Source organism: Neltuma alba, unplaced genomic scaffold (assembly GCF_004799145.2).
Source record: "Neltuma alba isolate B1F8T4 unplaced genomic scaffold, ASM479914v2 tig00010103_pilon, whole genome shotgun sequence".
NCBI classification, from domain to species: domain Eukaryota; kingdom Viridiplantae; phylum Streptophyta; class Magnoliopsida; order Fabales; family Fabaceae; genus Neltuma; species Neltuma alba.
This window is the reverse complement of record NW_021635056.1, coordinates 57,848-68,781: the sequence shown is the minus strand read 5'-3', so window position 1 is coordinate 68,781 and position 10,934 is coordinate 57,848.

The window sequence follows — 10,934 nt, the reverse complement described above, 5'->3', positions numbered from 1 at the left end:
GAGCTTTTAGGAGGACTTAGAGCCACTTTGTTTCTCTTTTTCTGGAATGAGTTACAAATTTTTAAAATTGGATAAAAATTTTGGAATTACCAAATGAACAGTAAATCCGAAACCAACATCCTAATTATGATTCTTTAGGTTAAGACTATCCAAAGTGGCCTGAAATGATATTAAATAGACTCTATGGTGTTATCAAAGTAAGGTGCAATATTTTTGGTATCAAAGCAGAGGTTCTGGCATAGGATAGAATGCGCTGCTTAGTTTAGCCTATTAAGTAATGTGTCAATTGAGGAGAAATTGACATATTAATAGGATTTTACAGGGAAAACCCTATGGATTCTGATACTAGGTCTGAGCCGTTCATTAACCAAGGAGAGATACATGACATAAATGACTTGAGGAGGAGGAAGTGGATCCAAAGGAGTGGATTTTAGGGGATGCTAGCCTAAGGCACTCATCAGTGAGCTCTAACATATACCAGGAGCACTGAGCAGAGTTAGCAGGACTTACTTGGGTAGAGTTAGTGAACCTTCCTGGACCTAATTGTTAGTGGCAGTTTTACCCAAAAAGGGGGGTGAATTAGGTGATATGAAAAAAATTACTTTAGTGAACCTTCTTGGACCTAATGTAAATGAAGACAAGTTTAGAAAGATTTCACTGAAGATGAGTAGAAGAAGAACACATAGGAGTTTATGCTGGTTCAGTCTCAACTACTTGACCTACATCTAGTCTCAAGTACCTCTGAGTTTTCTACTGTCACATAGTATGTATCAAAATGTCTCACTTGCCAAAAAGTGAAGATAGAGCACCAAAAACCTGTAAGAGAGATGCACCCCTTAGATATCTTTGAATGGAAATGGGATAGCATATCGGTGGATTTTATAGTAGGTTTACCACTTATGTCAACTAAACATGATGTGATATGGGTTATAGTAGATTGATTGACCAAGTCAGCCCATTTTCTCGTAGTGAATGTTGAAGATCATCTAGAAAAATTAGCGAGATTTTATATAAAGGAGATTGTTAGGCTGCATAGTGTCATAAGTAGTATTGTTTCAGATCGTGACCTAAGATTTGCTTCTAAGTTTTAGATGTCTCTCCAAAAAGAAATGGATATTACTCTCAAATTCAATACAGCTTACCATCCACAAATCGACAGGCATACAGAAAGGACAATTTAGACGTTGAAGGATATGTTACAAGCATGTATACTTAAATTTGACGGTAACTGGGATACATATTTGCCGTTAGCTGAATTCACTTACAATAATAGTTTTCATTCGTGTATTCAAATGGCTCCATATAAAGCGCTTTATGGGAGGAAGTGCAGATCTCCTTTATGCTGGACTGAACTTAGTGAAAGAAGGATATATGGTCCTAATATAGTGGATCAAACATCCCAATAAATTAAGGCTATTTAGCAAAGATTCCTTATGGCTTAAAGTAGACAAAAGAGCTATGCAGACACTAGAAAGAGATCGTTAGAATTTGAAATTGGGGATCAAGTATTCCTCAAAGTATTGCAATGATAGGAGTCAGTTAATCCTTAAAGACTAAGAAATCGAATCTAAAGTACGTTGGACCATTCCAAATTCTTTCCAAAGCTAGACCAATAGCTTACAAGTTGGCTCTTCTCCGAAATTTGAACCAAATTCATGATGTCTTCCATGTCTCCCAACTAAAGAAGTACCACCCAGACCCAGCTCATGCCATAAGATATGATGACCTTGTACTTCAAGACAACTTATCTTTCAAGGTCGGACTAGAGCAAATCATTAATAAGAAAGTCAAGCAGCTAAAGAATAAGAAAATTCCACTAGTCAAGGCTGTCTAAAAAGGTCTTTTACCAGAGGAAGCTACATGGGAGATGGAAGCTAAAATAAAATAAAAGTATCCTGAACTTTTTTCTATAATGTATGCTTTAAATTTCAAGGACAAAATTTATTTAGGGGGGAGAAATATCACATCCAGTGATCTAGTAAATAGTATTAGTAGCAGTTTCACCCAAGAGAAGGTGAATTGGGTGATGTAAAAAATATTTGACTTTATAAAATAAATAACCAAATAATGCAAAGTAAACAAGTTTGGAAAGATTTCATCGAAGATGAGCAGAAGCAAAACATGTAGGAATTTATACTAGTTCAGTCTCAACCACTTGACCTATGTCTAGTCCCCAGAGCACCTCTAAGTTTTCTACTAATCCCCAAGATTCAATGGGCTCTTGGTGCCACAGTACAACAATTGAGCTCACTCTCAATCACTCCCCCTATTTCCTATAAGGTTACAATCCCCTCAAGAATCCCATATTCATGAGTCACTCGTTGAAACTAATAAATGATTTATAGATTCTTTCTCAAGAGTATATAAGATAAACACTGAAGCTCAGACAGTAAAAACAGAGTAATGAATACAAAGATTAATTTCAACAGTTGGTTGCTCGGGTTATTCACTGCTTCATTCAATGCTCTTCGTGCCTTTTATAGTTAAAGACTTTCAATTTTTTGTTAGACACAAGAGCTTGTAGCTGTTGGGATCGCTTGGGTGTGTTAGCAGTTATAATGGCTGTTCGTAATAATGCTCTTCTGACACAGTAGCTTGAGCTCATGATATAACTGTTGAAACTTTATAATTTGTCTTGGTAGAGAAATAAAATTTCTTCAAGAAGGAATATGAGTGAACAACAGAATAGATGATGATCTTTGAACTTTAATATGAGAAGTGAAAATCATAAATCAAAGATTAGATAACCAAAGAATCAAAATTATCGAAGAGCTGATTGATAGTAGCTTGATTGATAAAGTTATCGATTAATAGAAAATAAGGCAATCTAAAACATAGACTCACTTATTGAAGTCATTATGGAACATGTACTTTATGGAAAAAGTTATCGATAAATAGTGAATTATAGTCAAAGTTATTTTATCAAGAAAATTCATCTGAAATCAGTTAAGAAGCTTGTATCTTGAAACGGGTGCCTTCTTAGTCTCTATAAGAATATAAGATGATTAATGAAAGCTAAGAAAAGCTTGAAGATAAGATAATATCATGCTTTCTGAAAAATATCGTGAAGAATAGTTTCAAAAAATGTGTTTGAACTTTATGGAACAAATGATCGATAAATCACTTTATCCAATAGCTCATCGATAATTAAAGTAATTGTGGAAAATCACTTTAAGCAATTTTATTTAAAACATTATCGATAAGGATTTGATCGAACATATTATCTTAAAAGCTATCTAAAAGATTTAGGTAGAGTAAGGAAACAAAACTTAACATTAATCAATTAAATGATGAATAAGTGCATTTATCGATTAGATGATTGATAATTGACCGAATAAAACTTGAAGTTAAGGGATCCAGAATAAACCTCAATCAAATAGCTGATCAAACATTATAGGACGTTGAAAAAAATCAGACTTTGGTAGTTTTAGAACTAGTTATCGATAAGAATGATTATCAATAAGTTGATAGATAAGTCAAAATGTGATCTAACCAGATATAGTTTGAAAGAAACTTACCAATTATTTGATACATGAATGATGACCTCATTTATCCCTAAAGTTATCGATAAATGCTTGCCAATAGTGAAAAAAACTTATCCTTTTTACCTGATGGCTTATTGAACATTTGAACTATGGATTAAGTGATCGATAATTTACCAATAGTAACCATATGAAAACAATTTTACCAATGATAAAAAAGGTGATCGAACAATTCATTTATCTAACAGGTTATCTAAAACAGTAGTTATGTGACATGTTATTGATAAAGCTTAATAGTATTTAAACTCACAATATTTAGTCATTTATCTAACACATGTTCGATCAACCTAATGATCCAATATCTGATCGAATAACAGCTTAACAATTATGTAGAGAAACTTAACTCCTTATTTTGATGATAACAAATAAGATAAGGATATTCCTAGGCATTTAAGGGCTAGAATGATAGAAGATATTGGAGGACACAATTCTTGAAATTAAAATAGTATCGGGACAAAAATACAATTCCTTAAAGGTTATAGACAGGATTATATAATTTTGACAAATATGTTAGAAAATCTCAAAAATTATGGAATAATTATGGAAATTAGAGAAAGACCCCTAGATAGTATATTAATTTTCAAAAGATAGAATTTTGATGGAAAATATTTATTATGATTTTCTAGTAAGTTTTGAAAGCTTGACTAATTAAGAAAAATTGGTCAAAATTAATTATGAAAAATATCTTAGAGCCTCCAAAAATTAAGGAAAAATAGGGATAATGTACCTTAGGAATTATATGATAGTACATAAGTTGTTTTATATCCAAATTACTCCTAGAGAAATTATAAAGAAATATAAGGTCTATTTAAGCCAAATTCAGGTCTTTTATTTGAAAAATTCCAAATAAATACTTTAAGAAAATTTAAATTCCAAGAAAATTCACAAGGTATCCCAATGAATTATAAGAGATTATGAAGTAGAAAAGAGCCCCTTAAATGCTTAGAAATTTCTTAACAGCTTTGCTGAGTAAAGAAATCACTACAGAAAGAAAAATAGTTTTCTTCTTTACAATTAGTAGAAAATTGAGGTGGTAACAAAGGAGGGCATTTTGGGAAGAGAAAAATAAGAAGAATGTGTTATGGATTTGATAGAAAATAATTACAGTGGCCAAGATACTGTAATTATAGAATAGGAATTAATCTCAAAGCAAAGTGCATTGACAAAGTGAAAAGCACTCTCTTGTCTTTTATTTGGCCCATAAATTACCACTTGTCAAGACACTAATGAAAAGGATTTGAGTGCCACATGTCAAGCCAAGTATAAAGAGGATTTTGACTTTGGAAAATGAATTTCAATTGGAATCAAACTAAGAAGTGAAATAAGTGTAAGAAGGCATAGGGAATTAACACCTCACCATTGTAATTAGAGTGATCTTGGAGGGTTATTACAAGAGACTTGGCTTATAAATAGACCCTCCCCCCTCTTGCAAGACCATATTTTGGCCAATTAGGGGAAACTCTTACCAATTCATTTCTTGAAGTGCAATCAAGAGGAAGACACCACCTTTGATCATCTAAGCTTGGATGCAAGGTTAGTAGGTTGTTTCATATTGTTTATTGTTTGGATTTCTTGGTTTGAATGGTTGGAAAATGTTGTTTCCCTTATAGGGAGGTGTTGGCTGAATTGTCTTGGTTTAGGGGAGGAATGTTTTGATGTTAAACCTAGTTGAAATGTATTAGATAGAGGTTGTTTCAAGTGGTTTTGTGTTGAAATTTAAAAGATTGCATGTTATGGTTGTTGATGATGCTATTCAAACAACCTTGAATCTATACCCTAGGATGTGTTTTTCATAGTTTTGATGCTTTCATTGTGTTTAAAATGGAAAATGGCGTAAGGTAAACCTAAAAAACAAGCATTGGAAGTGTCACATCCAGTAATATGGCAATTAGGAATAATAATATTTCTAAATATTTAAAGGCCAAAAATGACAAGGAGAAATAGAAGAATTTTGGTGGAAAATAATTATTATAATTTTCCAAGCCAATTATGAAAAGTTTGACTAATTAAGAAAAATTGATCAAGAATAATTATGGAAAAATAATTTCAAGTCTCAGAAAATTAAGGAAAAATAAGGAAAATGTTCCTTGAGAATTATATGGGATTATAAAATTGGTTTTATGACCAATTTACCCCTAGAGAGATTACAAAGGAATTTAAGGGCAATTTAAGCCAATTTAAGGTCTTTATTTGGAAAATTCCAACTAAATATATTTAAGGGGGATAAAATCTCAAGAAAATTTTTATGATATCCCAAGGAATTATAAGAGATTATGGAATTAAAGTAAGACTCTCAAGTGTCCAAGATTTTTCCCGATTCCTCAGAAAAGTGAAAAAATCACTAAAGAGAAGGAAATTAGTTTTTCATTTTATTTAAGTATTGGAAAATTTAATTTGAGACGAAGAGGGAAATTTGGGAAGAAAAAAATGAGGAGAATAATTTATGGATCTGATGGAAAATAATTACAAGGGCCAGAGTACTGTAATTATAGAAAAGAAGTTAAACCCGGAGTAAAAGTGCACCGATAAAGCAAGAGTAGAGTCTTACAATTCAAATGGTTCACACTTAGCCATGTGTCAAGCCTCTAATGGATGGTAATTAAAGCTTTCCAAGTGTCAAGCCACCAATGGAGAGGATCTTGAGTTTGGAATTTAATTATATTATGATTTAAGTTAATTAAGACAGAGGTTTAAGACTAATTAGGCACTTGACACTTGGCTCCTCATTAATGATGGTTGGTGGGATATTTTAGTGCATTGAATGAGCTTCTCCTCCCCCTAATCTGATCCATATTTCGTGCAAGGCATGAAGAAAGGGAAAAAGAGAGAGTTCAAAGGAAAACCAAGAGAAAGGCATCAACTTTGGTCATTCAATCAAGGATTCAAGGTGAGTTCTTAGTTCTAGATGTGTTCTTGCCTTGTTTTCCTTCTCTTTTATGGTTGAAAAATCTGTCCCCTCTCTCTCTAATGGTTGGCTGAACTGAATAATAAAAGGGGAAGGGAGTTTTGTTCATCACACTTGCTAAGACACAACAACACAAGTTAAATCCTAGTGTTTGCAAGTGATTATAGTTGGTTTTGAAGCATTTTTCATGGTTATTTCCTTGAGTGTTATTTTCGGCCAAAGCAAGATCTGAATCCTAGGATATGTTTTTCAAAGTTTTGAGGTTTCCTTTGTGTTCAAAATGAAGAATAGTGTAGGGTAAACCTAAAGAACAAGTGTTGGAAGCCATAGAAGCAAAGTTGCAATTTTTGAGTTTTAAACCCTAAGAGTTTGGCCAAGCTGAAACTGGAAGAGAAAAATTTATTTTGTTAAATCCAAGTAGATATTTGGAATCTACATGAAAAATCATATGGGGTTGAGTCAAGAGGGAATTTTTAGGGTTTATGGAAACCAACTCTAAAAATTCAAGAACAAAGATGAAAGCTTTAAGGGGCTTGGGAGTTATTTGAGTTATGCTATTGATTTTATGAGGAATGATTGATGATTCTTGCTACCCTTTTTGTGGATTGCCATGTTAGGATTTGGCACTTGTGGAAGCAAGAAGGAACAGCAAGAAAAACAAAAAGTATTGGATTAAGGTAATAGGATCTAATTAGCCATTAATGTTAACTTTGCATTGTTATTTGTGGCATGTATGCTTGCTATTATATGGTTGAACTATGATGTTGTGATATGGTTGCTCCTTGCATTTGTTGCCATGGCCTTGCATGTTGAGGTTGCCTATTTATAAAAGACTAGTTCTCCTATGATAGCTAATGTTGAAATGCTTTATAATGATGCATGTTAATGTTTGGTTGATTGATCTTGCTACTGGCATTTCTTAAAATCTCATCCCTCAAATATAATCTAACATTTTAGGGCCTGAAACTACTATGAGCAGGCTGTAGATTGGAGGCTAAAGTATGGTGTTTTGCGATAAAAATTCGTGGACCCTTTTTGGTTATGTATATATTAAGCTAACAGTGCTGTAAGCACACTAACACTGCCATGTTCGTGCAACTTTTTGATTATGCTCCCGAATGCGTCTAATCACGTAATTTGGTATGATGAAAGCTAACATTTTGAGCTTCAATTTGATAGCAAATACGTTAAAAATGGCTAAGTATACGAATTTTAATGATTCTTCAAAGTTAAAGGTCAGAATCTGGGAAAAAGGGTTTTTGGCAAATGGATAGTATTGCATTTCACAAAAACCTGATGCTTTTTCATAAGGAATTGGATCATGAGATTATTTTTTTTTGAAAGAAGACTTAAAGAGCTTTAAATAGAATTTTGAACCACCCCAATTGGATTTTTTTGGAATAAGTTATGAATTTTTTAAATTGGGCCAGAAAAATTGGATTTTTACCCAATGAACAGTACAAATCTGAAAATCAGCGTTTTTTCATGTATTTTTAAGCCCAAGACCATCCAATGTGGTCTAAATTGGTTTTAAATGAAACCTAAGTGAATATAATAGTAAGGTGTGACAGGAAGCATTGGAATTAAAGTTGAAATTTTTGGATTTCCTAGAGCACCTATTCAGTCAGACCTATTTGGGAAGGAAGGAGTTTTCTTTTCATGAATCCAAGTTTATATTTGAATTCTCCATGAAAAATTATGTAGGATTGACCTAAGCGGATAATTTATAGGTTAGAGAAAACAAAGCTTCAAAATTAAAAGAATTAAGAGTTAAGGGGTTACTTAAGTGTTTTCTTTAAGTATTATGTGGTTTAAGTTGTAATGTGGTTAGGCTTTGATATTTGTGAAGGAAAAGAGCAAGAATAAAGATCAAGAAAACAATTGGATCAAGGTAGCAATATTTAATTAACTTTTAATATTGCCATTGCATTGATTATTAATGCGTAGATGATTGCTATTATGTGGTTGAACTATGATGATTGTTATGTAGCTGCTCCTTGCATTAAATTGCTTTGGCTATTTTGTGTTAGAGATTTCCTAATTATGAGAAAAAATTAGTTCTCCAATGATAGCTAATGTTGAAATGCTTGATGATGATGCATATTTGATATTATGGTTGATTTATTTTGCTATTAAGATTTTAATGAAATCTCATTCCTTCCAAACGTAATTCAATCTTTCTAAGGGCTAAACCATCCAAGAAGAAGAAGAAAATCATAAATGAATGATGTATAATTATGAAACCACTTGACTTTTGACAATTTATGTATAAGTATGTATGGATGTTGTAACCCTGTTAAACTGTTGACTTAGAGTTGTGTTTTGATGATGTTACTGGATGACTTAAATTCTGAAATTTGGAATGACTATAGTTCACGTCTTGAGCTTCAAATCATTAGGTAGAATTGGACATCTATACGATTTATGGTGATTTTTCAAAGTTAGGGTTTGAAATTTGGAAAAAGTTTTTAACCAATAGAACAGTAGTAACTTCTGTACAAATCTGGCACTGTTTCACACTGAACTGTTTCCTAAGATTATTTTTTCCTTAAAGAGAATTCAAAGATCTTTCAGTAGGACTTAGAATCACTCCGTTTCAATTTTTCTATAATTAGTTACGAATTTTTAAAGTTGGACAGAAATTCTAAAATAACCAAATGAACAGTAAATCCGAAACCAACGTCCTAATTACGTTTTCTTAAGGTTAAGGGCATCCAAAGTAGTCTGAAATGATATTAAATGGACTCTAAGGTGTCATAGAAGTAAGGTGTAATAGATACTATCATGTGTTGAATATATAAAATAAACTAATTTAAGATAAACTTTGAATTTCATGGGAATGGTTTATAAATGGAAATACTCTTTCGGTCCTTAATATAAGACCCATTTAACTAATTTGATTAGATTAAAGAATTTAGGTAAGTTAGTTAATTATAAGAAAAGTGACACATTTTTCCTAAAACACCATAATTATCTTTCTTAATACCCCTCTCTCTCTTCTATTTGATTATGGTTGAGAGAGTATCCATAGGAGTAATTCAGAGAAAATTGATAAATATGAGAAATGAATCTTATATTTAGGATCAAAATCAACTCAACAATTAGGTCCTATATTAAGGACCGGAGGAGTAGCATTTACGTGGGTCAATCACAACTATGATAAAACAATTAATTAATTGAAAAGTGCTCGCGACCTCCTGAAATGGTATTATTTACCATCCATATTATGTGTGTATCTCTGGCGAGAAAATTGGCAATTATGGGGTCTCTCTTTTCTAAAGCAATTCTTCTACTTTCTCTCTCCTTTGAGCTTTATTTATTCATTGATAATTTGAAGAAGAAGTTTGTGGATTGTAATCTTGTTATCTATATATATTTGAGAAGAAAAGATCTATATACTCCTTTGGTATTTAATATAAGATTTAATTAACTAATTTGAGTACATTAAGGATATTAATTAAATTGTTACTATGATATATATATTTAAAACACCCTAATCATCTTACTTGATTCTCTTCCTCCCTCAATTATTATTGAAAAAATATCAGTAGGATTAATTTAAAAAAAATTGATAAATATATAAAATATGTCTTACATATAGATCAATATCAACACTCATATCAAAGGGGCAGTATATATGAGAAGGAAAGAAAGCCAATTTCGAAAATAACATATGCATTATGGAAATAATTAACGCTAACATGGAGACGATGTGTCGAATGAGCCAAAAATCATAATACAAGGTTTTGGCCAAAAAAAAATCATTATACAAATTATAAATAACAAAAATCCATAAATTATCCTGGATACCGTCTATAGTACACCGATACAGGGACTTTTTTTGGCCAACGAACTCCCCTCTCTCTCTCTCTCTCTCTCTATATATATATATATATATATATATATATAAAGAAAGTTTATAAATTGGAGCCCTCTCCGTCATCATCTAATTAATATTGCTTTGCCCCAGATGGTCCAAGGTGTTGGTTTTTTTTTTTTTTAATTTCAAAAAAGAAAATGGCAAACTTGCGGAAAATAATATTTAAATAAGAGAAAATTGCAAATAAAGACCCCCTAATATGTAAAATTGTAATATGGGATCTTTAATTTGAAAAATAGCAAATAAGAACTCAATCCTACTTTTGTAAATATGAAATCATGGTGAAATGTCTGAAATGCCCCTTAGCCAAATGACATGTTAACTATGGGAAATGACAAGTTCACTTTAGAAAATGACAATTTCAGTATACAAAATCACAACTTAGCTGAAGGTATGCCAAATGGCGAGTTAACTATAAGAAATGACAAATTTACTTTAGAGAATGACAACTTCAGTAAATCAAATCACAATTTGGTTAAGGACCATTTTAGACATTTCACTATGATTTCCTATTTGCAAAAGTGAGACCCGGTCCTTATTTGCTATTTTCTAAATTTAGGGTCCCAAATCATAATTTTACATATTGGGAGGTCTTTATTTACAATTT